A 25,471-nucleotide genomic window follows, 5' to 3' on the forward strand; every position below is an offset into this window, starting at 1 on the left:
TCCATAATATTAAGGTTCAAATCTCTAAGACTTAATAGCTTTTGACATATAAAAATTAAAATGAGATTGAAATTTATTATAGTGGTTATGCGAGCAGATGCTGCAGTCACTGACGATTGTTTTGTTCTAGTGCGTCCTTGAGCGACATTTCTGTGGTGGTTAGGCTGTTTCAGCGGGATGTGGAGTTGTGACTTGAGCGGCACCGCTGCGGTTGGCTGGCGGGCTCAGGGAGGCTCCCGCTTCTCTGCGGTGCTCAGAGGCATATAGGGCCCTGCTGTGAGCTGGCGTTCGGGAGAAGGCACCCTTCCTTCATAGCATGTGATGCTGTTCTCTTACAAAACCCAAGAACTTCTGGTTCAGTGGCTGTTGCTCCCTCGTATCCTTGCAGCGGGAGGAATGGGCTGCGAGTGCTGTTGGCAGATCTTTTTAGGCAGTGCTTTTTTTGCAACAAAGACGTGCGTGCTTAGTGCTTATTCTGTGGAGGTATTCTGTGTAGCTCTTCCCCTGAAGCCATGGATATTGTTTCTTTGATTTCCATTAGAATACTGCAAAATTTGCATTTGGCACTGGGCGCTGATGTTCACACTGGTTTGAGCCAACATGACCCTCTAAGGAATACGTAATCTCTGTTTACAGCTGTACTATGCCCAAAGCCATCAGTTTTTATTTCGGAGCTGATCCTGGGTGCCCAAAGCTTCCCACTGAAGTAAATGACATTGCCAAATAAAAAAAAAAAAGAGGCTGAAATTGGATTGAATTACAGATCCATTCCTCCACTGGCCTCGTTTATGATGCACAGGCTGCGGGACTGTAGATTAATGTTGCAATCAAAAAAAAAAAAGATATAATTGGAGAAGAGAATCCTATGTGTGCCACCTCTGTTTTTTGTTGATCCCAGGAGTAATTGCTTGTACTATTGCAATATAGCTTGCGATGCAGAACAAAGTATAAATATATTAGCTTGAAAGAGGAAGGAAAATTTTCCATTCCTGGGGATGTATGACAGTGTATCAGAAGTATTGTTTGTTTGTTTCATGAAAGATTGCATATTTAATTAAATGTTTATAACAATAGCCATTTTTACAGCATACTTCTGGGCAATTTAAAGACTTTTGCTATATGTTATGTATTGCTGACCTACCTTTATTGCAGTCTGCTGTGAATATTAGACTTCAGGCTTGTGGAAATTCAGTAAGATTTCTTCTCTACAATTCTAGCTTGTATAGGAATAACAAGTGCAACAGAGTTATGATTTTTTTTTTCCTTTAAAATTGATCTGTCTCCTTTCTTCAGGAGACAGCCTGGTTTGGAAAAACCTGTAAGTACTGTTGGTATGAACTTCCCTTGTACTATCAATCCAAGAATCTCTGGTATTTGCCTTTAATCACAGCACGATCCTGTTGAATGATACATACTGTCATTGAAATAAGATGCTGAATTTCACGGACAATGTCAATTTAGAATTAAGTTTATCAAGTTGTTATCTGTGAAAGTCAGCAAAAAATTACAAGGTTGAATTGGTAGAACCTTGGTAGAACCTTGATAGAACTGGATACTGTTTTATAGCCAGTGAGAGTACAATCTACTCCTTTTCAGGAGCTAATGTTCACATGCCTGTTAGGTAACAGGATTGTTGTCTGGTTGTTAGAGCATAGCACGCTGGGAGGAAATTAATGAGTTAATCAGCTGGAAGATGGTCTTAATTCAGCATGCTCTTTTTTCGTCTGTAAAGCCATATAGTCTTATATATAAGATATAGTATAAGGTATTATACTATAATAATAGTATAAGTATATAGATATATAAGATATAGTCTTCTGATTTAAATGCTCTCAAGATTTAAATGGCATGGCAGTGACCTGCACTTGATAATTAATAACAAACTTGGGATGTGGATGACCTCTTATTTAATAAGGGCCCATATACAAACATTACAAATAGAAGGAACTACTTTAATATAAATGAGCAAATTTTGGAAGGAGAATAAGTTGAAAATTTGGGGGATTGGACTAGCTGATCTTTCAAGGTCCCTTCCAATCCCTAACATTCTGTGATTCTGTGAAAATGTTTGCTACTTTATAAAATTCATTGAACTGTTTGTTAATGAATAGTTATTTGGTTGGATTTTTTTCATCCTCAGGGTCTTTTACTTTGTGTGTGTGTGTGTGTTCTGGTGCTCCCCCTCCCCGCCGACAATTTATTTTTCGGTAGCAAAGAGAAAACAGGAGGGAAAAAAGCAAGCTTCAAGTCAGAAACAAAGATTTAAATTAATATCTCTAAGGTCAGAGAATGATCAATGTAAAGATTGGTGTAGTTGAGTATGAAACTGGAGAGGAGATAAGGAAAAAAAATGAAATAAGGTAAGATAATATCTGTCTCATGATTATTTGAGAATGTTCTTGAGGTGACTCTGGGTATTCTGTAGGACAGGATGAACAGAAAAGCTGGTTCTAGATCTTTATGGAAGGTGCTTCATTGACTGAATTATCTATAAGGCTGGGAGTAATTCCTGTGCGCTGATTCATCTGACACATGCTTTCAATATAGCGCAATAACATAATTTACCTTTCTCAGCTGTTTGTAATCATGCTGCCTAGAATCACTGTGGGAATTGCCATAAGATGCAGTTTTGGGGTTGGTTTTTACCATGGTATTAATTGGTGTACTTCCTTTGACTTGGCTGCTATGCTAAATTATGTAATCTGAAAAACTTGTGCTTCTAGTTCGACATGTGGCTTGGTATTCCTGATGATTGAAAGTAGTCTGTTAATGAAATCAGAGTAATTGAATACAGGATATGTGAACCAGTGCTGTTTGTCATTTGTTATTAGGCTTAGGTGTTAAAAATATTTAATGATTAAATGATTCTTGAAATGCTTTTTATTGCATGAAGCATCTTGTAGTGATTTAAAGGGAGGTGTGTTTTTTACCCACACAGCTTGCCTGGAGTTATGTTTGAAGGTCTTTATACAAGGCAAACAGATTGTGACTCTGCATTCCCAAGTTGGAATATCTGATATCAATCTAATAAATGTCTGACACCTGATGTGTTGCACACCTGAATGCTCTTGTGCACATTTACATTAGCCAATGTGGTCTTTAAAGATGATAAAGATATATATATATATATATATATATATATATATCTTTATATATACACACACTAAATAAAATCTCACAAAAAAAATGTGTTGGGGATTTCTGTGCCTTGTCTTGCTCAGCAGCTGAAGTTGTGTCAGCTTTCCAGGTTGTGAGTTTGGTAGGCATTACTGGTGACTGAGCTTGGCTTTAAATAAATAAATGAAGTAGGAGGTGAGCAAGAGACCCCAGATTTGGGACTCCTGTGTGCCTCCCCAGGCTGCCTGGCCAGGATGGGGCTGCCCCAGGCTATATGGCAGCTGCAGGTGGGCCTGCCTGAGCCCATCGGGCCTGCAGGTCAGAGATGCTTAGGCCTGCCTCATGGCTATGGCGGGGCTGTGTTGCAGCCTCTTGGATGTAACGGCCATGGTAGTGCAGGGGAAGGAGCTGTGTGGGCCTGCAGCGCCCAGGCCTTGCCACAGGAATGGCTGTCTCTGTGCAGTGGCTGCAAAACAGCAATGCCCGAGCTGACAAGAGAAAGCTCCTTGGAGCCTGTCTTGATGTTTCTTGCCTCCTGATTAAGTCCTGAAACTTAATTCAGATATGTTTTCTCATCTTTCCAGTAGCTTTTGTGTTCACAAGAAGTTAAATAAGTCAACAGTAAAAAGCCTTGCTGTCCCCCCGAGAAAGTACCAAAGGAGAATGCTCAAGGTGTCCTGGCGTGGAGGGCAGGCCGCAGCAGCCCACCCTTCCCTTAGGTCCATCTTGCTGGCCCTTTTGGAGGGTGCTTGCATATCACTGTAAGGTGAAATTGGCTATCGGTGACTCGTGGCCATCTGAAGTACTCTCATCCAGAGATTATGCAATGGGAATTAAATTCCTATCATTTCAGGCAAAAGACTTTCAGCTTATGAGTCCTACATTGTGAAACCTGAGGACTCATATTGTGAAAGTCTATTGTGAAACCAGAGGAGAGAAGTAATTTAGCCTCTAGACTTTGTAGCAGGAGCCTTGTGAACAATTGTGAGGCGCTCTTGCTGTCTCTTTACATTTGTCAGTGTGCCCTCAGTTTGCAATGAAGTCATTATTTGATTCGCCATGGCAAGGCTGGTGGCACACTGGGGATGGGTGAAGAGCAGCAAGGCAGGGGCAGGCTCATGATGGATGGTCAAGCGCCCCACTTGACAGTTGTACTGCAAGGCAAACGGCCAAGGGAAGCGCATCTTCCAATTAAATATTAAAATGTTACTTTGCAATACATTTCATAAGTTTGTTTTTATTCCAGTATGGTCCTCAATCGATGGTGAATTTTACTTTGGAGTGAGACATAGAGATTTTGATTGCAGACGTCTGTAATTTTCTCCCCTCTTGACTTAGATTCCATCATTGCTTTCCATTATCAATTACTTTTATGTGACTATGAGTGCACGAGGTTACAGAAGTGCACGATGTTTCTCACATTGTAGCAGCTTTCTGCATACCAACCCTTTTGCCCTTTTGACTACATGGAAAACTATAAATGTGTCACACGGGAAGATTTAAATGAGTGCTGCTAAAGTCCCAGACGGTCATTTCAGAGTTGCCATTTCTTAAGAGCTGTCTGAGCTTTACCTTACATGCAGCCAGCACAGTCAAGCCGACTGAAATCCTGCTAATTATTTTGGAGACATTTTTGTGTGACATGTCTTGAGCAAAGAGTCTGAGCATCTGTGAAACAGATGAAGTAAAAATTCCTCTGGCTTCTATCAGCAAGCATAAGCAGGTGGAGCACATCCAAATTTTTGCAGCAGGGGAGGGGTTCCAGAAAACACAGTGTTTTTTACAGCATAGAGGGAAAATCAAAAGAAAAATAATTACTTATCAAATTAAGATATGCCATGTCGTGTAAAGCCAGTCCAGGAACAGCAGCTTTGTTTCAAGGGCTATTGTAACTTGATTGTCTGGTTCATACAGGAAATGAAGAGGACACTCTAGACCCTTCAAGATGCAAAGTCCTGAATCTAGGACTGTACATTGCAAATAGGATTCATTTCTTGGTTTGAAGGGTGTTACTTCTTGCCTATGCAGAGTTAAAGGTAATCTTTGAAATATGTTGCTGCATCATTCTCCAAATAGCAGTATTCCTGAAAATCAAATGGTTGGTGTGTTTTAAGGCAAAACCCAGGCATTAGAAATGAAAAGCATACTGCTGGTGCCCACAAAACAAAATGTGTGTGGTAAAAAGCTGTTTTTACTGCCCAGGATGAAAGGCCAGCTGGCATCAATTAGCACTTTATGCATATGCACTTCTATAGAAATAATTTTTACTGAGCATGTCTCAAAGCCTTTTAGTGTCAGTTAATTACTTCTCATAACAATCCTGTGCAGAGTTGCACCATTATACACACGGGTAGAGTAGAGATCAGGGAGGTCAAGTGACTAATCTGTAGCTGCACAGAGAATCAAAGGTAGTTCAGTTCCATCCTGTCCTATCTGTCTTTGCAAGGCAGCACTGCCTTCACTCAGAAAACAAAATACAGCATAAATTCAACAGAGAAATTACAGCAGCGATTATGTGGTATGTTTTAGAACATCTTTCATGAAGCAATGCCTTTAAACAGTGTATGGGATAGAAATAAGTTTTATTACATGAAGGACAGCTATAAAAAGTAAGTAATATGTACATTAATTGACTTTTCAACTTCAAGTGCATTCTTGATGTACTTAGATAATTTCATATGCAAAGAGTGACATTTCCAGGTACATGAAAGAAAGCCTTGCCTTCTTCTCAAGAAAAAAAAAAAAAGACTGCCTTTTTTTTTTAAAAAAAAATGCTTTCTTCTTCTGAGTGCATGACAATGCAAAAATGCAGGCATGCCAAATTCAGTCCTGTATGTGAAATGAGCAAATGTCCTTCATTGCATTCTCTGAAGTTTGCAGCCACTTAAAGGTCTGCAATCTTATTTCCATGTTGTCTTTTTGGGCCAAGAAAGTGCAGCCAAAACACCCAAATATGTGGCAAACTTGGTAGTTACCGAGTGGCATAACCTGATCCTTGGATGAAAGCTCAGTACCTTGCTTTGTGACTTTATGGTGTTTGTGTTTTCTGTCCCCGTCACACGTGCAAGGTGGAGAAGTGGGAGAGACTGCAGGCTTTAGTTGTGAGGGAGGTGTCTGAAATGTCACCCTTAAGTGCAGGGTCTTTTCTTATAAAGATTCCAGTGTGAGAAATAAGTTCTACCTTTTTTTTTTTTTGAGGGTTGTTATAAGGGGGAAGGGCCTTTGTAGAAAAAGCTACCTAGTTCCCTGTTACCTAGTGCTCCCATTGAAATCAGACAGTATATATACAAATCATCCTGCAGTTGTGCTTGACTGTTGCCTCAAGATATGAATGGCATTTCTTTATTTCCAGCTGACAGGTGGTATGACTGACGGTAAAATGAGGTTCATCATTGTAAATGAGCTAGAAAGGCCTTGTGGTTTTACACTGGGGTTTGGTTAAGCTGGTGTGTTGGTTCAGGTCTCGGGGCTATCTTTCCAATTAATTCTCCTAAAGCTGATGGCAGAATAACATGAAACACGTTAAGGTGTCAGGTGATGGTGAAAGGCGGAAAGTGCTGCCTGATTATACAGTTATGAAGATATTTTTAATAGTGTTGTATATTTGGAAGTATATTTTATTCATTTTATAGCAGTACAATTCTACATCAACTGCACTAAACTTGTGGAATTAACTCTGATATTCCAGCACTGTAACATAAAGCACTCTTTTAAGTCTCTCCAAGGTGAGAGGAGTGTTTAAAAAACAAACAAACAAACAAACAACAACAAAGAACAAAACAAAACAAAAATCCACACACAAACCCTAAATGTTTTGTTATAGGAGATATACTATTCATATTCTATGAAGTGAAATCTGGTTTGTATTTCTTCTTCTGAGTGCCCAGATGATATAAATGATTATGGCCATCTCTGTATAGCACGAAGCAAGCCACAAGCGTTTCATGTCTGGAACAGCTTGACGTAATCAACACACGTCTAAGGTATTTAAGGTCCGTATTTGGTGTCTCAAAAAGCCATGGCTCAGGCTGCTGTTCCCAAGTGTAAAATTTGGGGCTCTTTAGGAGAAAATGAAACCAAAGAAACACCATGCATTCCTCACAAATAGTGTATATGTTGCTATTAACTTAATCCACAGTTTCATTCTCTCCCTGTTCTAAACATAAAAGAAGGATAAGATAGTATTGACTCCTTTTGTCCTGGTTCCCTTACAAGGTGTGAATAATACCCCGTTCCCTGACTTGTTCCTGGGTCCAGCTGCCTTGCACACCTAATGAAAAGATTCAGGCAGGCGATGGGTCTGAGAGTCACCTTCAATTTAGATTTCAGATTTTGCACTGAGGATACAGACGTTGGCCTTATAATGCTGTATATCTCTGAATTATTTTGTGGAGGTCATACAGAAAAACTAGGACTGTGGTTATGCTGGGTATATAGCAATGCACTCTGGCTTTGATACCATGACTAAATCCTCATGGTTTCTATAAATCAAAATTAATTTACCTGGTTTACTTCAACATGGGGGAGGGATGAAAGAAGCAGATACAATACGGTTTTGTCTCAGACAAGTAGCATTGGCTGGAGATGGTAGTTTCACATTTATGACTGTGAAAGTCCTTTAACAAAATTTCCAAAAGATTAGTTCAAACAAATAATTTTCCAATTTATTTTGTTTTTCAAAAACAAAGAAATAAATTATGAACATTATAAGGATCATCTTCCTTTTCTCTTTTGAAGCCCATGGAAATAATAGTATCTTGGGGCCCTTTTGTTCCTCTTTGCAGAGCGCCATGAAGAAAATTGGTTATTGCCTTTTTTTCTCTGTCATTTTCTGTAGATTGAATAGAGATTGATTGCTCTTCTGGGATGAGAAAAACAGGCTGTGTCTTCTGTGATATTCAGCATCAGTGGAGAGCACGAAGCAAGCAGTTTAGTGTTGAACTCGAGTGTCAGTGAATGTAGGTTCAATTAAGTCAATTTACTTATATAGTAGATCCTGTTTGTACAGCAGCTCCCCTGCTCTGTCACTGTCTGGAAGCTGTTTTTTCATCATAGTTTTAGATACAGTTCTTATTCCTGTTTTGAAGTCATGATGAATCTTCCTTTGATACTGGTAGTAGATAGATTTGTCTGAAGGGTACTGTTGCATTTTATGTCTCCTGTTTGTTTTCTTGTCTTTTCTATCCATTAACAGCATACCCTTGCTAAGCATGCGTCTGAAGTTGTGTAGATACACAGATACTTGAAGAAATACATTCTTTATTAAAGTTAAGAAGAGAAGTTGTGAAAGACAATTTGAAAATTCACAGCGGTCATATAATTCTCTTGGCGCCTTCTTATTTTCTGATTTTTTTTTTTTGCATATGCAAGAAGCCCAATAGCACTGTAGAAGTCATTTACTGGTAGAAATGCTCATTTGCTACTGCAGTTGGCGTAGCTGTGTATGCGGTGCAAGGCCCCTTTGCTGTCTGTCCTGCATATTGTGTCTCCTGAGTAGTCTATGAACAGAAGTTATAAAAATGACTTAGGATTTTGTTTCCATGTTTTTGTTTGTTTTGTTTTTTCCATTATAGGAAATGTTGTTCTTTTGTTATGTATCTTTATACTTATTTGCTGCTTGGCATTGAGTTCCCCATAAAATCAACATCTATGTTTAAAAATATATTTTTTTAAAGGCAGGCTGTCATAAACGCATATGGATGTGATGGTATTCATTTAAATTGTCTGTTCCAAACCCCACAGAGGTGAACTCAGTTGAGAAACAGTCTATCTCCATACATCAAACATATGTTTACCTAAAGAACATTACTGTCACCTTCCAGGGATATTACCAATGAGAGAAGCGACAAAAGCAAAGGATCATTCCACGTGTTTGGAGGAATGTTTTACTTTGCGGTAATCCTACGGCATGTGTTTGAGTTTCATGCAGAAGTAAAAGTATTTGGCTAGTACAACTATTTTGCATCCCCTCCGTCTTTATGTGCTGAGGTAGCTGTGTGTTTTCCTGACTCTGTCTGTATGGGTGTTGAACAAATGCGTCATCATCTTGTTCTGTATTTGCCCTCCAGCAGTGGATGCCTTGAAGAATAGAAACTGAAAAGTAAACAAAAAAACATTGCCTGCACCTGGCCAATTGCTCAGTGTTTAAAAGGGTGTGGGATGAAGTAGTTTGTGCCTGATCTCAGCTGGTGATCATCATATGGATCCTCTTACCCTTCAAGCATGAGATTGATTACCTTGGTCTCTTTTTGTTCATGCTCATGTAGCTGTGAATGCACACCTGCTAAGTTACCTAACTCTGTAAAATTACCTAATTTTATAACCCTTTAACTAGGGGAAGTACACTTGGTTAAAAGAGAGCCTCTTTGTCTCAGCCAGTAGCATAAGGCCAAACAATGTAAAAGTGGTTTTCTTGCAGAAGCTTGTAGCTTACAGCTGCAGCAATCGTTTCTCAGGTGGAGGTGTCCTGCTCTGCCCATGCTGTGCCCAGTGTAATACTTGATACAGGCATGGTGATACAGGTATACTCTAAGTTAAGCACACCAAAATGACTGAACCTGCTGGTGGTCTTGCAAATGGTTCAGTCTTGCAGGCTGGGGCTGAGTCTGAGAGGCCTATGCAGATCAGGCTGCGATATCTGAAATACCTGTGAATTCTCCTGGTTAAGCAGGACAGCTGAAGGGTTAATGCTGACCCTAGTATTCCTGCCCAGTGTTTAAATCACAGGTTAAAAAATAATCCTGTGCATCTAAAACCAATTGTCTGTATTTTTCATTGGATGTAATAACTACTGGAAATAATTTTGAAGTGCAAGGGCAATTAAAAAATTGTTCTCATAGAAGGGAATATTGCAAATTATTAATAAACGAGTGGACCATGGGCACAGCTATTCTCATCGCCAGCGCCAGTCCTGAAATGCAGCAGCATAGTTCAATTGCATTCTGCAGTAAATTTATGCAAATGAATTGTCTTCCCTACTGATGGGAGCTGTTTTCACTCTGGGCAGGATGAAATGACTCTGATGTCTCATCCTGTTTTTTCCTCCCCTTTTTTCCGCCCCCCTGATCTTTGGACGTGTGCTCTCATTGTTTTTTCTTTTTCCCCCCTGCGGTTCCTCTCTGTATTCCAGACAAAGAACCTGTTTTTAATTTTCATGTGTCATGTCTGTCTCATAAAACACACACACTGGATCATATGACTGTTGTGCAATATTAGAGTGCTGTTGAAATGAATATCACATATAAAAACTTGTAAAGTCATCTTGAAATAAAAATGTACCAAGTTTCAAATTTGAAAGCAGCAATAATTCTGTGCAGATGACAGACATAAAGATAGGCTGACCACGAATGAACAACTACATTTAAAAATGGTCCTCGTGGCTTTGTCCCCAGCCCCTGTCACCAAGCCACCCCTCGCAACCCAGCCGAGCAGGGGCAGGTGGGGACCAGCTCGGCACGTCGAGCAGGACGCCGTGGGGCCGTGGTCAGCGCTGCGGTTGCCCCTTTATTGTGCCTGGAAGAAAGCGTCTGTCCGGGATTGACCCGAAGCGTAACATCTTTGGCTCACATCAGCATCCAATTATGAATCAGCTACATACGCCTTAGTTACGTTGGTCTGCCCTGTCCTAAGGCTGTGTGTGACTGAGGGCCTAAGATTTACTTCACGTGTGCAGGCACAGGTTTGGTAGTGCAGCTTCAGGAGGTCAGTGGGAGGTAGGCAAGGGAAGGAGGTCCTTCATGGTGTGGGCCACAGACTTCAGCAACTGCTTTCTCTGCAAGGCTTGTGAGCCAAGGATGTCAGAGTGTTTATTCATTCTATTTTACAGTCACTATGAAGCATAATTTTTGAGTATGTTGCAGCAGGAATAGTTACGGGAGTTTTAAAGTAAGTCATCCAGCTGAAAACACCTTTTCTGCTTCTAACCATTCAGACAATAATCTGAACTGAAACTTCCTAACATGGGACCCCAGATGGTGTTTGTACAGGTGAGGATATCTGTACTGATGAAGCAGAAAGATGCGGGGATTTTAATGACGCGTGTTACTGCTGAGTTTTTCCTGTTTCCCTGGGACTTCTGCAGCATCAACTCCACAGCACATGTTGCAGCAGGACCCACACTGTCTTTGGACTCCTTGCCCTGGGAAGAGGGCATTGGGCCCAAAAATAGGCCCTTTTCCTCCTCCTCCTCCTCCACCCCTTCCCTTCCCTTAGCTGAATGCAGCTCAGCAAAGAGCAGGGTGGTGATGGTGATCTGAAGGGGGAAAGAACAAGGGAAACTGTAGAACATGTAGGATGTCATAGGAGCAAGTCAGGAGACTGTGCCAAAAAAAGCAGTTCTTTCCACATAACTATGAGCCTATCGTACGTGTGCATTAGACATGGTGCAAAATAGAATGAGAGAAGTTTTTGAATGCTCACACAGAGGGGAGGGGCTGTGCAGCTACGTGACGACTGACAGGATGTCATCATTTGGGGATAATTTTGTTCCTCCAGGATAATTTGTTGTTCCCATCTTACAGAAATATGAATAGCAACAGGAAGGAGTTCACAGATAACTCTGTTAACCTGGAGTGCTGTACACAGTCTGCTCTTGTATTGCTATTATTACACACATCTGTCTTATTTGAGAAAATGTCCTTTGCTTTTCTTTTGTGCAGTGTTTCTTGACTTGCTGTCATCTAGGTGTGCTGAATTGTGACACCTTCCACGATCAGAGTAACAAGAGGTGGTCAGCAAGGCACCCATGCTGTCATGGGGCTTCAATTTTTCTGAGTCGGTTTTTGTGGGAATGGACTGGGATGAGGCAGGAAGGGCTGGGCTGAGCTGAATGAGAGCAGAATGTGCCCTTTGTACCTGACATGCCTGCTGGGTTTGGGTTGCTCGCCATACTCTTATACGCTGCATAGGGAATTAAAGCAGCTGCTAGTCCACCAAAGATATTGCTTGGCCCTCTCCCTTGGGGCTTGTCTCCTCTGCATTGTGCTGCTTTCAGGTTGAGACATCACTGGGAGCAGAGGTGTGAAAGTGCCCTGGGCAGGGCATTCCTGGATGTGAGGGAAGTGAGGGAAACACCACGGCCTTCCACATTTGTAGGAGAGAGCACCCATTCGCTGCAGAAATGCAGCCCTGCGATACAGGGCTGAGAGCATCCTGCTGTGGCGCAGCTCGGAGAGGTGAGGCCATGGCCCAGGCCTGCTGCTGCTCGGGATTTGCTGAGATGGGAGCACAAGCAGTGCACTGACACGTTCCTTCCCAGCACCTAGTGGGGAGAAGGGCTGAGCTCTCTGTCTGTACGTCTGTCCCTGCGCTCTGCCAAATCCCACGGTTACTAAGGCTGCCACATAAACAGACGACACAAGCTGATGACACAAAGCTGGGAGGAGTGGCTGGTACCCCAGAGGGCTGTGCTGCCGTTCGAGGGACAGGCTGGAGGGTTGGGCTGAGAGGAACCTCATGAAGTTCAACAAGGGCAAGTGCAGGGTCCTGCAGCTAGGGAGGAATAACCCCAAGCACCAGTACGGGCTGGGGGCTGACCTGCTGGAGTGCAGATCTGCAGAGAGGGACCTGAGAGCCCTGGTGGGCAGCAGGCTGACCAGGAGCCGGCAATGTGCCCTTGGGGCCAAGAAGGCCAACGGTGTCCTGGCTGCATTTGGAAGTGTTGCCAGCAGGTCGAGGGAGGTGAGCCTGCCCCTCTGCTCAGCCCTGGTGAGGCCACACCCGGAGTATTGTGTCCAGTGCTGGGCTCCCAAGACAAGAGGGACATGGAGCTACTGGAGCGAGTCCAGAGGAGGGCCATTAGAGAACTGGAGCAACCGTCGTATGAGGACAGGCTGGGAGAGCTGGGCCTGTTTAGCCCAGAAAAGAGAAGACTGAGGGGAGACCTCATCACTGTGTATAAATATCTGAGGGGAGGGTGTCGAGAGGATGGAGCTGGTCTCTTTTCATGTTGTGCCCAGTGACAGGACGAGAGGCAACAGGCACAAACTGAAGCACAGGAGGTTCCGGCTGAATACGAGGGGGCACTTCGTTACTGTGAGGTGACAGAGCACTGGGACAGGCTGCCCAGAGAGGTTGTGGGGTCTCCTTCTCTGGAGATATTCACCCGCCTGGATGCCCTCCTGCGCAATGTGCTCTAGGTGATCCTGCTTGGCAGGGGTTGGAACAGATGATCTTCAGAGGTCCTGTCCCACCTCGGCCATTCTGTGATTCTGAGACTGCAGATCCAGAGGCAACAGGTTTGCGAAGATCAAATCTCACGGTCTTTCCCCAAAGTGTGAAAATCTCTAGTTTTTAAACACTTAATATTTGGTGACTTCTGTAGGATAGTCTCCTAGGGAAAAATGCTCAGTGAAAAGTATCGTCTGGGCAGCAAATGCTGATCAAGATACAGCTAGCTTCATGGAGCTGCTCACTAAGTAGGAGGCAGTCTCCATGCCACAGACTGGAAGCAATCATTTGCAAGAACAGGAGTTTTTCATTCCTGACATGCAGTTTTGTTTTTCAGAAAGTCTGTGGTTTGGTATACTGGCCTTGTAAAAGCCAAAAGGAAACGGAAAGGTCGTGGCCATCAGGGCATGTCTCTGTCAGTTCCCTTCTCTCCAGGTTTGGGGGGCAGCAGGAGGGAGCACAGCACACAGATTTCCAGCTGACCAGAGCAGGGTATGGCAGCAGCTGCAAACACTTCTCTTTCAGGCGGAGAGGTAATTTCAGCACTTCTGGAGGCTGATGTTGTACGAACTGCAGTTACTTCAGAGGCCCTTTTTTTTTTCCACATGTGAATACTTGGACAAAGCAAAATATTTTTGCTTGGGATTCTTGGACTCCCCTCGTGATGCTGTTGTTGTACAGAGATTCTCTGAGTTCTTCAGGCTTTTTGTGGGGTTCCTTTGCGCTGACTCAGAGAAGGATTTCACATATAAGGTGGCATATTCTAGTCTGACAGGCTGGTGTAAACCTGGAGTCATTCCAGGGCAGTAACTGAATCAAACTCTGGCAGAGAATTGCGCTGCTATTTCTAGATACTAACTTTCCATGATTTCTTTCTAACTTGCTTTATCTGTTTTCTATTGTTTTTAACAGTGCTAAGAATAGAACAGATTGTTGTTACAGTGAGTCTGTTTTTAGAAAAATTATAACTAACTATTTTTACATCTGGCTCTGTGTTGCATGTGTGCTTGCTCTCTCCACACTATTCCCGTGTATGTCCAAGGCCAGGCGCATGTCCACAGCGCTGTGGGCATGGGGAGAGCTGGTGGCAGAAGTGGCTGTCCTTTGTGACAGTACATCCATGCCCATCCTTGTGCTTGTCTTCCAGCTTTGCTTGCTGAGGATTTTTGCTTCGCAGGAGAAATGGCCATCACATACCAAGAAGGAGCTGTATTTGTGGGCTGCATGAACGTACAGTGCTACAAACCTGCAGAATATCTTCTTTTTAGGATATTGTATTTGCTGGATTTTTCTATTTTCCCCTGCCATGTTCTGGCTGCTGGGCAATGCAAGTTGCAAACAGGAGCTGTGAGCTCTTTGTGTTCTTTAACATGAAGTTTGGGTCATGGTAGCTACCTGATTGCAACCACATTGAGAAGCCTCTGTTTTCTTTCCATTTCTTTTTATTTTTTTGAAGATGTGGCTTAAGTGTGGCTGTGGATGAAATGGTAGTCTTGCTTCATCCCAAGGCACTGGGATGATGTTACTGGGCTATCCAAAGGAATAAACCCTGGTTGGTTTGATTGTAACTTTGCCTTATTTAAGGAGCAGTTCCTATCAAAATACTGTGAGTAATTCATATTTAATTTTATCATTCTCTTGGCCTAAGAAAGTATCAAAAAACACCCACAGATTCAAAACTACCACAACTAGAGTGCCACAAATCTCTTCGCTCTCAGTGCAGGTCGAGTTGAATGCCTCTACCTGGGGTGTTAGCAGCAGTGGGGCAGGTGGGTCCCTTCTTGGGGTCGCTCTTTTGCTGGGGTGACAAGTGGAGGCAGCTGCCCGGGAGGAGGGACTGCTGGGCTGAAGTTTCCTGCCATGCATGGGAAGTGTATGGCAATTTTCTGTCTTTCACGTTGCATTTCAAAATGAAGAGGAATACGGTTTCTGATATTGGAATAGGTATTGTCACATGTGGCCAGGTAGCTTTCTTGCTCACAGTATTAGACAGGAGGTAGGCAACTTTAATTGTACCAGAATCAGGAAAGAGAAAAATAGTAGAAATGGGAGTATTTAACAAAATGCTCCGAATTCTGGAAGAAGTTTGATGTCTTTTAAAAAATTATTATTATTATTATAATTTACTTACTATTTTGCATTTCTAGAAAACTTAATTTCTCATCAGGTAACAATTTTAGGTCCCCTTTCTTACACTTATGATTGAGAAAGATTGTTTTAATGCTTGGTTTTGCAGATTGTGGGAGAATATATATTTGCATATGTGAACTTGTATATAAACGTTTTAAACGTGTTTCAATGGTGAAAAAACCCTTTTATGGAGCCCTTTCCATTTTCCATCACGAAGTCTATTCTGGGTTTGTTTGGTCTCCCTCCACCTTTTCCCCTCCAAATTAACATAGTGTCAAATCTGTTAAGAAAATGTCCTTGCACTTTAGGACTAGTACATAAAATAATAAATCATTTTTGATTAAAGGGCTGCCCTCGTCAGGGTAGTCCTTTAGTTAGGAATTCTGCCATACAAAGGGCTCCTGCTGAAGACAACAGAAATTCTGTGCATAAACCCACTGGGGGCCTGCACTGCAGCAGCCTCAAGGAAAAATCCTAAGTTCTCTCATCATTACGTGTTTTGACTGTAATGTTTTGTTGTTGTCTTTGTAATTTAGCCATTCTTACATCAAGTTAACCATGCTTTTTTTTTTTTTTCCTTGGATTGCTATAATGATTTCTGCAAAGCTCATGGAATTTGCTTTGCTATGTGGTTGTATCCCAAGTGGGGTTTTTAATTTTAGACCAAACTCAGCCTAAACTTCTTCATTTAAATGCATTTTACATCAAAGTCATGGCAAAAACAAATGTTTTGCTTGTTTTTAATTACATGACAAAACTGGCAAAACACTGTTTAATGCTGGGCCTGGGTTCCGCACCTAAGGAGAGTTACTACTTACATTACCTGAGTTTGCCAAAGCTGGTGGATGAAACAATGTTGTTTATGGAGATGGAAGTAAGTGAATGATGGAGATTTGGGATGTGAAATTCATCAGGGAAATGTTTCAAGGCATTCTTGAGCAAACTCTCGGTCCTCTAATCCCTTCTACCAGTAGAGGTCCTTTTGATGCACACTAAGTGATGCTTATCAATTGAAATGGAAATCTATTATTTACATTAGGGACTGATGGTTATCAAATGGGCATCTGTGATGAAAGACCTGTGCTTCGAGGAGCTCTTCCCCAGCAGCTTAGCAGCAAAGCACTGATGGTTTTGCCCCCGGAGCCAGAGAGGACAGGGGGTGTTCCTGAGGGCACCCCATCTCTGCCGTGTTAACTGCAGTCTAACACATCCCTGGATTTTCTGCGTTTGCCGGAGTGAAATCAATTACTCTTTCCATCAGTGCAAATCCAGTGCCATTTGAAGGGCGTTTGGAAGATTTGTGAGGCCTTCTGATAATTGCAAGAGTAAATTATTTTCTTGCTTAGCTGGGGAGTCCTTTTATAATCTTGGAGGCTTTGTGTGGGCAGAGCTTTGTCTGGCTGCTTGGGCTGGGCAGCATGGGAGGAGGCAGTGCTGTGCCTTCTCTGTCCCTATCTGCCTCCGTGCCCCAGGCTGGGAGTCACGCCGATGGTGGGAAGCAGGTCACTGCCGTCCAACCGAGCCAGACTTGAAAGTGGTGGGTAGTAAAGGAAAATTCTTAATCTCAAAACATTTCTATGTCAAACCTGCCTTCAGCAGTGCATAGGGAGTGGATGTGAAGGGACCGTCAGGACTGCAGCACCCGTGGTCCCTGGCTGCCCACTCATCCCCAGCTCTTCCCTGCCCCGGAGGAGAGGGGGGAGCCTGGGGCTTCGCTCTGTGCTGCGTTTTCTCCAGCAGCTCATCAGGCCTGCAAACGGACAGGCTGGCAGGCCACTGGTTAAGCCAGAGCCCATGGCAGTGCAAATTTCCATGCCTGTGCAAGGCCTTGCAAAGGCATTATCTACGGGCCGCAGATAGTTGCTGTCACTGGGAACCAAAGGCTTTTGGTGCAACTTCTGCCCTCTCGCAAGGTGGAGTATTTTCCAGCACTTTCTGCAGAACTTCTTTACGCATGCAAATGCTGGCGTGCAGCTCTCCTTCCAGTTTTACTGCTGTTTGCCTCCTGCGAAATTCCCCCCTGCCCCACTGCACATAGCAGGGGCAGCGCGGGGATGTGATCCTTTGTGGGGTGCCCTGTCCTTACCTTGCTGGGGGTTTTTTGGACACCCGGGCAGTGCAGGGACGCCGTGCTGCAGGGCATGCATTGCAGGGCACCCAGCACAGGACAGGAGGATGCAATGTGCTTGTGGCAGCTTTCTTGGCCGGGTGTCAAAAGCTGAGCAGATTTGGTCAAAGAGGGTGAGCCAGGCTTATTTCAAGAAGAGTTTCCACTGTTACTTGGCTATAACATATGTTTTATTGAGACATAGCAAAGTTACAGTCTAAATTCAGTCATCTGCCCACTTGGAAAATGCCCTAGTGTTGGTTTTACAATTATCTTTGGTTTTTAAATTCTCAGCCATAACTTTCCAGGAAAATCCCTGAGGAGTCTCTGCAAGCCTAGCTGTGAAATTATGTGGGTTTTATTGATTTCCGCAGGATAGATCTCTGATCTCCCATTTTATGTACTGTATAAAACATCTTCACTTACCTGTGCTGTCAGGGATGCTGGCCAACAGTGAGATAATACATTTGTGGAAACAGATTTATTGCTTCGAGCTGAAGAGTAGGAGACAACTGTACTAATTGCTACGATATAAACCAGTCCATACCAAATTTTTTTAGGACTGCTGTGTGTTCCTTAGAGAATGTATGGAAGTAAAGAGCTGCACTTCATAGAAACTTTGTACAATAATTAGTTTGGCTCGTATTAAGCCATTGTGAATCAACTAACCTGTAATGATGAAATAGGGGTAGGACTAACTTGTGACAGTTACAGATGTAGTTTAACAGCTTATCACATGTGAAATCGGTTAATAAGCAATAGGGCTTAATGCTGTGATAGCATCTGGTTTTGTTTTTTCTACCTCCAGCTCTTGGCTTTATCCCACGGGAAGATGCGCCTTCTCTTTGACAGTCGGCTGGATTTTCCAGCTGCCAAGTCACAGAGTAAGCTTATTTCAGACCTTGGATTTCTGGCTGTGAATCCAAAGTAATTCAGCCAATTTCAAAGAAGCTATTTCATATATGTCTGCATATATATCTGATGGAAAGATTCAGCCTATCATCCCATGTAAAGAGATCTGTCCATCTCCTCATATATTGTACTGTGTGAGCTAATCTTGGCAATGGAAGTTTTATCTCTTTCTGTGCAGCCTTAGAAAATGATGACTCCTGTGCCTTTTTATTTCATTTTTATTTTTCAAGTTATCTTTCTCTCTGACTTTCCCTGAGGCTGAGGCATCCAAGTACTATCTCTCTAGAGGAGATTTCAGCAGCAGACATTAGGAATGGGGAAAGAGTAGCGTGATATGAGTCATTAAATAGCAATAAAGAAAGCAGATTATAAACTGGAGCTGTCTCAGAACAGGAACCACCTATTGTGAATTTTCAGGAGTTTTGTTTGCTTTTGGTAAATGCCTGCTTCTCTCTAAATTGCAAACTGAAAGATGAATGGGTGAATGTGCTTTTTGCAGTTTCACAATTAGTAGAAGCTTCAGTCATGGCACAGAAGTGAGTCAAAAGTCCCTATTTCATTCCTTCCCCATTTTTCACTCATCTTTGGTTTCTCACTTACCAAGGTATTAATCATGTTTTCGAGGGGAGTTTGGGCTGTAATAGCACCTTTTCTTGACAGCCAGCTTCAGTTCCAAGAGGGAAAATCCAAAACCAGCCAACAAACTGAAAAAAAAACACCATAAGACACCAAAACCAAGAAAAACATAATGACCCAAAGTGAAAAAAAAAATTAAGAGCTATCTGTTGCAGCAAAGAATTTCTGTGGAGTTGAGAAGGCCACATGAGAGCAGAGTTGTATCCGGCCCCCAGCCCCTGTTTGGGGTACTCAGGGGCATTTGAGATGGTGGCTGGAGCCATGTCCCGAGAGGAAGAAACGCAGGTGGCTTATTTGCAAGTGACCTTGAGGAACAGTGCAGGCAGAAGCTGGACCATGCAATCTGTTATCCAGAGTTCAGGCTCTGTAGCGAGAGGTGCCGTACAGCCACGTGCTGTGTGCAGGCTCCCTATCAAGTGTGGTCAGAGCAGCCTCAGCAATAAACACCCCTTCCTACACGTCAGCCCGCAAAATGTAAATATTTAAGGGGTCCTGTTGGAGGGTAAGCTCTTTCAAGAGCCTTCTGTTTATAATCACTCACAAAAGTAACTGTTTCCTATTATACAAAGAGCATGTGGTAGGTTCCTGTGCTTAAGCACTTGGCTAACGTAGGACGAGGAGCACACGGAGCTGGCGAGCTGGGCTTGCTGCCACTTTGTGCACACTCCACTGGCCGGGCACAGCTTTCTGCCCCGCAGCGATGGGCTCCGTGTGGCACACGGTGCTGGTGCCACTGGTCGCAGCCCAACGCTGCCTTCATCCAGCACAAAACCGGGCAGAATTCAGCCACCCAGAGATGCAGCTGTGGCACCTCACGTCTTAGGTGTACAGCTCACCTGCTCTCAGCAAGCTGGGCTCTTTTTTTTCCCCAAGTACTGAATAACATAGGATGCAGCTCCCTGCAGAAATTCACTGATCGGACCCTGTTTTTTTATGAGGACACAGGTATTTGGAAGGTATAAAGGTATTTGGAATATACTGCTTTTGATATCTTTGAGGGCCAAACAGTTGATGGCTTTGTAGCTGACTTGCTGCAAATGCTGACATCTTTCAGGGCTCTGCTGGCACCTGCTCTCTGGGGGAAAGATGTGGTTTCAGCACACTGTCACCATTTATTTCTAACTTCTGCTTTATGAAAATGGTGCTACCAAGAGCCTCCTGCGCTCCAGAGCAGCTTTTTATGGTTCCTCATGCGCTGAACTTGTAGGGAACAGTGAGCTCCCAGATTTGTTACAGATAAAAATGTGTTTTAATCTTGTTCCTTTTTCTCTTTCTTCTATCTTTTTGTTGTTGTTGTTCCAGAGATATATTTGTGCTGCCACAGTGCAGGCCCAGCTATAGTGTCTTTACCTTGTATCACCATAAATGCTTCCAGCATCCCAGGCTGCAGCTGAGGGGGGCAGGATAAACACAACCTTCAGAGTGTCCTGAGCCTCTGAGGTTTTTCTGCATGGGTCCAGGTCTCCCATGCAGCAGCATCTGGCTTTGCAGGCAATTTCTTGTTCCTTTAGACTGGTGCCCCTGGATTAGTCGTGTCAGGGCAGGAGTCTTGTTTCCTAGTGTGGAGTGATGTAGGATGAGTTAATGTCTTATTGAATTAAGAATGAATCTTTCCCTGCCTTGTGTTGTATTTGACAGTTGTTTATGATCTGATACCAAGTTATTATAAGGTAGTATTGTTTAATCTCTTTAAACTGATGCGGGTGAGTTATTGAAGAAGGCTGAATATTCAGCTAATTTGATCTGATTAGGATTTATTCAGATAATATTTATCGTAAAAGTGCACTCTGATTAGATTTATTAAATGTTACTGTGAGCCATTTACCCTGGAGAGAAAACAAGAGGTAAAAACGTTCTGGGAGGCTGGCCAGCAATTTGGAAAGTTCATAATAAAAATATGATTAATGGATGTTTGACATTGTTTGATATAATCTTATTTCTGTAGTTAAGGTTTTTCATCCAGGATACTCACGTCTGCTCTCCATTCACATATATTGTACTACCTGAGGGAAAAAGGAACAGTGCGGCTAACTCAGATGATTGTTAGGAAGGAAGTTCTCAAATTTTTTAGTGTTACTTGAGATTTTTGTATTCTCTTAAGATCTCTCAAAGATGTAGGTCATGTGTAAACTAATTTTCTCCATATTTTCCTTTACCATCTGCCTGCCCCATGGCACCTGTGCTGAACATTCATGCTGCTGCTGGTGGCTGCTGTTTTGTGAAGAAGCGGGTAGGAATACAGAAATCCCTGTTGCATCTCAGTTTCTCAGAGACAGCTGAGTAAGAGGAAGTTGAGGTTTTCTGATGGTACAGGGAGTGCTTTGCTCTTGAGACTGGCTGGATCAGAGTGATGCAAGGTCAGCTCTGGCTTGGACTTATGAGGTACTGCGAGCAAATAAATGGTAACTTATTCTTCCATGATGGCAGTGTACAAGTGGTGCCATAAGGAGATGTTCCCAGCTTTTCAAGCTGCTGGTGGCATGTTCCATCTTAGTTTCTGATTCCTTCCCTGTTTGCAATAGCTGTATCAGCTTCTGTGAATGAACTGGTTGTTTAGGTTGAGATAAAGAAATAAATACGAGCCCCTCAGAGCTACCAGATCCCAAGTTAGCCCCTGGTGAAGGTGCATTACAGGTCAATCTCTGTGCTTGGTGCACAAGAGGATGTGATTGTTACAGCTTATTACAGCTATGGATCTCCTTTTTTACCTGAGGTGAGAGATTCAGCCTCTAGAGTTGGAGGTCCCCTGGTTCACCAAGGAAGTGTTGGCCGTCACCAATATCCCATGGACAGAGTTCATATGAGGAAGAAAAATGTTTTTATGTTGTCATAGGCTGTCATATAAGCAACTGCAGAATGATTATTTCCAAATCCAGTGTGTCCCAAACTGTAGACTCAACAAGACTACTTTGGTGGGTTGCTGGTGGGTTGCATATCCACTCAGCTGGCTTTAGATAGATGTCTGCTGCCACAGAGTGCTGTATTTGGCCACCGAGTGGCACTCCAGACCCAGCAATCTAACAGGGGAAGGGCATATATCTGTAACCAGGTTGCAAGGATCTAAAATACAACTAGTCACAAGTGTGTAGACAGCATTGAATCAAATGGAATTGCTGAAGGTTAAATTACTATCTTCAGAAATGTACTATAGTATCCGATTTGACATTTCTTTATCCCAGTACAATATAAATATCAAACATGATTAGCTGTCAGGGAGCAACAAAAATGAGCCATCATCTTTCCAAACATTTCCCTCCAGAAATATAGTAGGAGGAATTATGAGGGGAAAAAAGAAAACAAAAACTTGGTTGCTGAAGGTGGATCAAAGTTTCAAAATACCCATTGAAAATAGTCTTTGTTTTGTTTGCTAGAATGTTTGTTTCCTGGAAGGTGCTGTGGCATTGATGTTAGAGGCAGATGTTCAAGCTGCTGCATCTGTTGCTAGATACAACCTGTTGCTCTTTGGGCAGTGCTAGTTTTTTCATCCAGCCTTAGTGTTGCTTCCAAGTTTTGTTTTGACACTTTGAGGTTGCGTTGTGCTTACAGAACCAAACCTCCCAGTAGCTTGCCTATTTTTTTTTAATCAAGAAAAGATCAAATAAAGAATCACATTTAATTGACCTTGTTGGCAAAGTTAATTGTGAGCAACTAGCTGTAATCCATAGCTTTAAATTAAGATATTATAGGTCAAGCAAAGCTCTGGTGTGAATCAAATTTGAGTTACATGACCATATTCCAATTTAGGGTGTGCTGGAATTTAGGCAATGCGATATTTAAAACATTATTCAGTGCCATAACAAGTCATCCATCATACTTTGTGGATGTAGAATTGTTTATAACTGCTTTTATTACAGTGAACAGTTTCTAGCTTATAGTATAATTACTATTCAGACTGTGTGACATCAATCTAATTCTCTTTTGTGAGATTAGTGGGTAACTCCAGTCTACTGGTGTACATGTGTAACTGTGAAGGCAGCTGTTGGAAGAGAACTTTAGCAGTATTTCAGAATAAACGCACCTGGTAGAGCTCTAGTTCCTAATGAAGATGGGATATCTCATCAGATAAGAAATAATTATCGTTCTGCCTCGAGTCAATCTGTCACAGAGCACTGTTAAGTTTAATGACTATTTTCACAAAAGAGGGAAAAGTTGGTCCTATCCACTGCAGGTTGGTTCCTTGTTTCAGATCATGCCTGGTGGTAATCACATAGCCCTGGCTGGGGTAAATGATTGTAGCTTCACTGACGTCTGTGTGTCTTTCTGATTTACACTGGGCACAGATGATACCCAGCATTCTCCAAACAGCCCTTTAAATGTCAGCATCCTGTGGTGGGAGGCCATATCAGACCAGGATTGAAATTTCAGAATTTTAAAACGCTGCCTTTTAGCTTTTAACTGCAAATGCCAATCAAATGTGATATTTTTCAGAGATCCTTTTTTCAAATTATGTAACTTCATCTCATAAATGTCTGTGCAGTGAATATGGGTACCCATGTGGGATGTCTTTTTGTGACATTAAGTGCTCTAGAGATCAGTATGCAGATGCTTCAAGGACAAAATCTTTGTATGCTTTCTGGTTTGTACTCAACTTGCAAAGAAGGCTGTTACTTTCTAGGCTTTTGCTTAACTGAGATAAAATTAAACATTATTGGCTGAAGTTATAATATTTTTGTATAGCATTTGTATTGCATTATGAGTGGCATCCTTAATGACTGATAATTGCAATCATTTTGGAAGTGTGATGTTTCTTTTTTATGGTCGTAGAACTATAAACAGGTTTAATAGCAGTGTAACAGAAATAGTTTATCCTTTAAAGGCCTAAAATGAGAAGTCATTCTTCATTTTTATCTTAACAAGTAAGTAGAACACTTTTTCTATTTTCCTCCTAAGTAGCAGTGACCTGTCATAGGCAAATGTTTGTCTCATGACTTTCCGTTCTTGAACCTTGAAAGAGGTATTTAGGAAGTTAAGCCAAACATTTTTTTACTGCATTCATGTAACCCAGTGTACTACCCCACTTCTTTATCATACAGGTTTCCATTGGTAATGTCGGATAGTTACGCAACAGAAATAAACGTCTACATTTTAGCATATACTAAAGTTTTAGCATTTAGCATATGATGGCCATAAAATGCTGAGTATGTAGATACCTTGACCACTCACTCAGAATTTGTTTAAAAAGGGAAAAAAGGAAGAAGTAAGAAGGTCTGACTGCTCAGCCCTGACCTGGTGGAAGTGCTCAGAGCCCAGCAGCACCTCTGAAGGAGTGGATGCTGCTCCGGTGTGGCCAGCTGGAGCGGAGCTCTGCTGGCTGGAGCTGGGAGATGGGGCACCAACGCATGAACCCCATCTCTTGCTCTCAAGGTGAGCACCCTGCTCACTGCCGGGGAGACCAGTTGGGTACAGGGCCACTCTTATTCCAGTGTGCTTAGGGTGAAGATGCCGCAGCATAGGGTGCTAGAGAGGGTGTGGGTGGTCAGGCTGGATTCCCACTGCTGCCTCTGCCCAGGGCAGCACTCCCCACCTGTGCCGTCCTCCCCAGCAGACAGCCCATTTTGGTAGGAATGCTTTGCAGGGTATGTTTAGAAACAGAGGAGGAGGTTATGCTCGTGCTACAGCTGTGCTGATGCTATGGTGATGACAAGCTCTTTATCTGATCTTCTGGGATTTCCAGGCTTTGTCAGTGGCTCCATTTTAGTATATTATGTCCTTTTGGAATTCTTCTCGTCCGCTGTCAGCTTAAAGAGATCACGCATACCTTGCACAATATCTTTTCTGCACTTTACTCACTAATCTGACTCATCCAAGCAAATGTGTCATCTCTGTATGACCACAAGATTTCCTTCCTGATAGGTTTGATCACGCCAGAAGACTTTGTAAGCCAGCAGAATGGGCTTTTGATCCTTTTCTGTTTTAGTTTTGGTGCAACACAGCTGTTACAATGGTGCCTCGGCTACGTTAGGGACAAGCAGAGTTATTTATCTTGGCTCCTGGTTCTCATTCACCATATGGCACCACGGCTTCACTCTCATCTGTTATGAGAAGCTTCAGTAGTCCCACATTTCCCTATGTGACACTGATGTACTACTGAATCACAGAATCATCTAGGTTGGAAGAGACCTCCAAGATCACCCAGTCCAACCTCTGACCTAACACTAACAAGTCCTCCACTAAACCATATCACTAAGCTCAACATCTAAATGTCTCTTAAAGACCTCCAGGGATGGTAACTCAACCACTTCCCTGGGCAGCCCGTTCCAATGCCTAACAACCCTTTCAGTAAAGAAGTTCCTCCTAATATCCAACCTAAGCCACACCTGGTGCAACTTTAGCCCATTCCCCCTCGTCCTGTCACCAGGCATGTGGGAGAACAGACCAACCCCCACCTCTCTACAGCCTCCA

At 42.7% G+C, this 25,471-nt stretch overlaps 1 protein-coding gene and 1 long non-coding RNA gene across 8 annotated transcripts in view; both read left to right on the forward strand.

The window, feature by feature from the left end:
* The window catches only part of PID1 (phosphotyrosine interaction domain containing 1), a 93,468-nt gene that overhangs the window by 49,876 nt on the left and 18,121 nt on the right, over positions 1 to 25,471 (forward strand). The window lies entirely within an intron of this gene.
* LOC121074494 lies at positions 13,046 to 19,177 on the forward strand. Its single transcript, XR_005822383.1, has 2 exons — positions 13,046 to 14,890; positions 16,454 to 19,177. It is a non-coding gene; the product is annotated as an uncharacterized LOC121074494 (long non-coding RNA).

Source organism: Cygnus olor, chromosome 9 (genome assembly GCF_009769625.2).
Source record: "Cygnus olor isolate bCygOlo1 chromosome 9, bCygOlo1.pri.v2, whole genome shotgun sequence".
In the NCBI taxonomy this organism is placed as follows: domain Eukaryota; kingdom Metazoa; phylum Chordata; class Aves; order Anseriformes; family Anatidae; genus Cygnus; species Cygnus olor.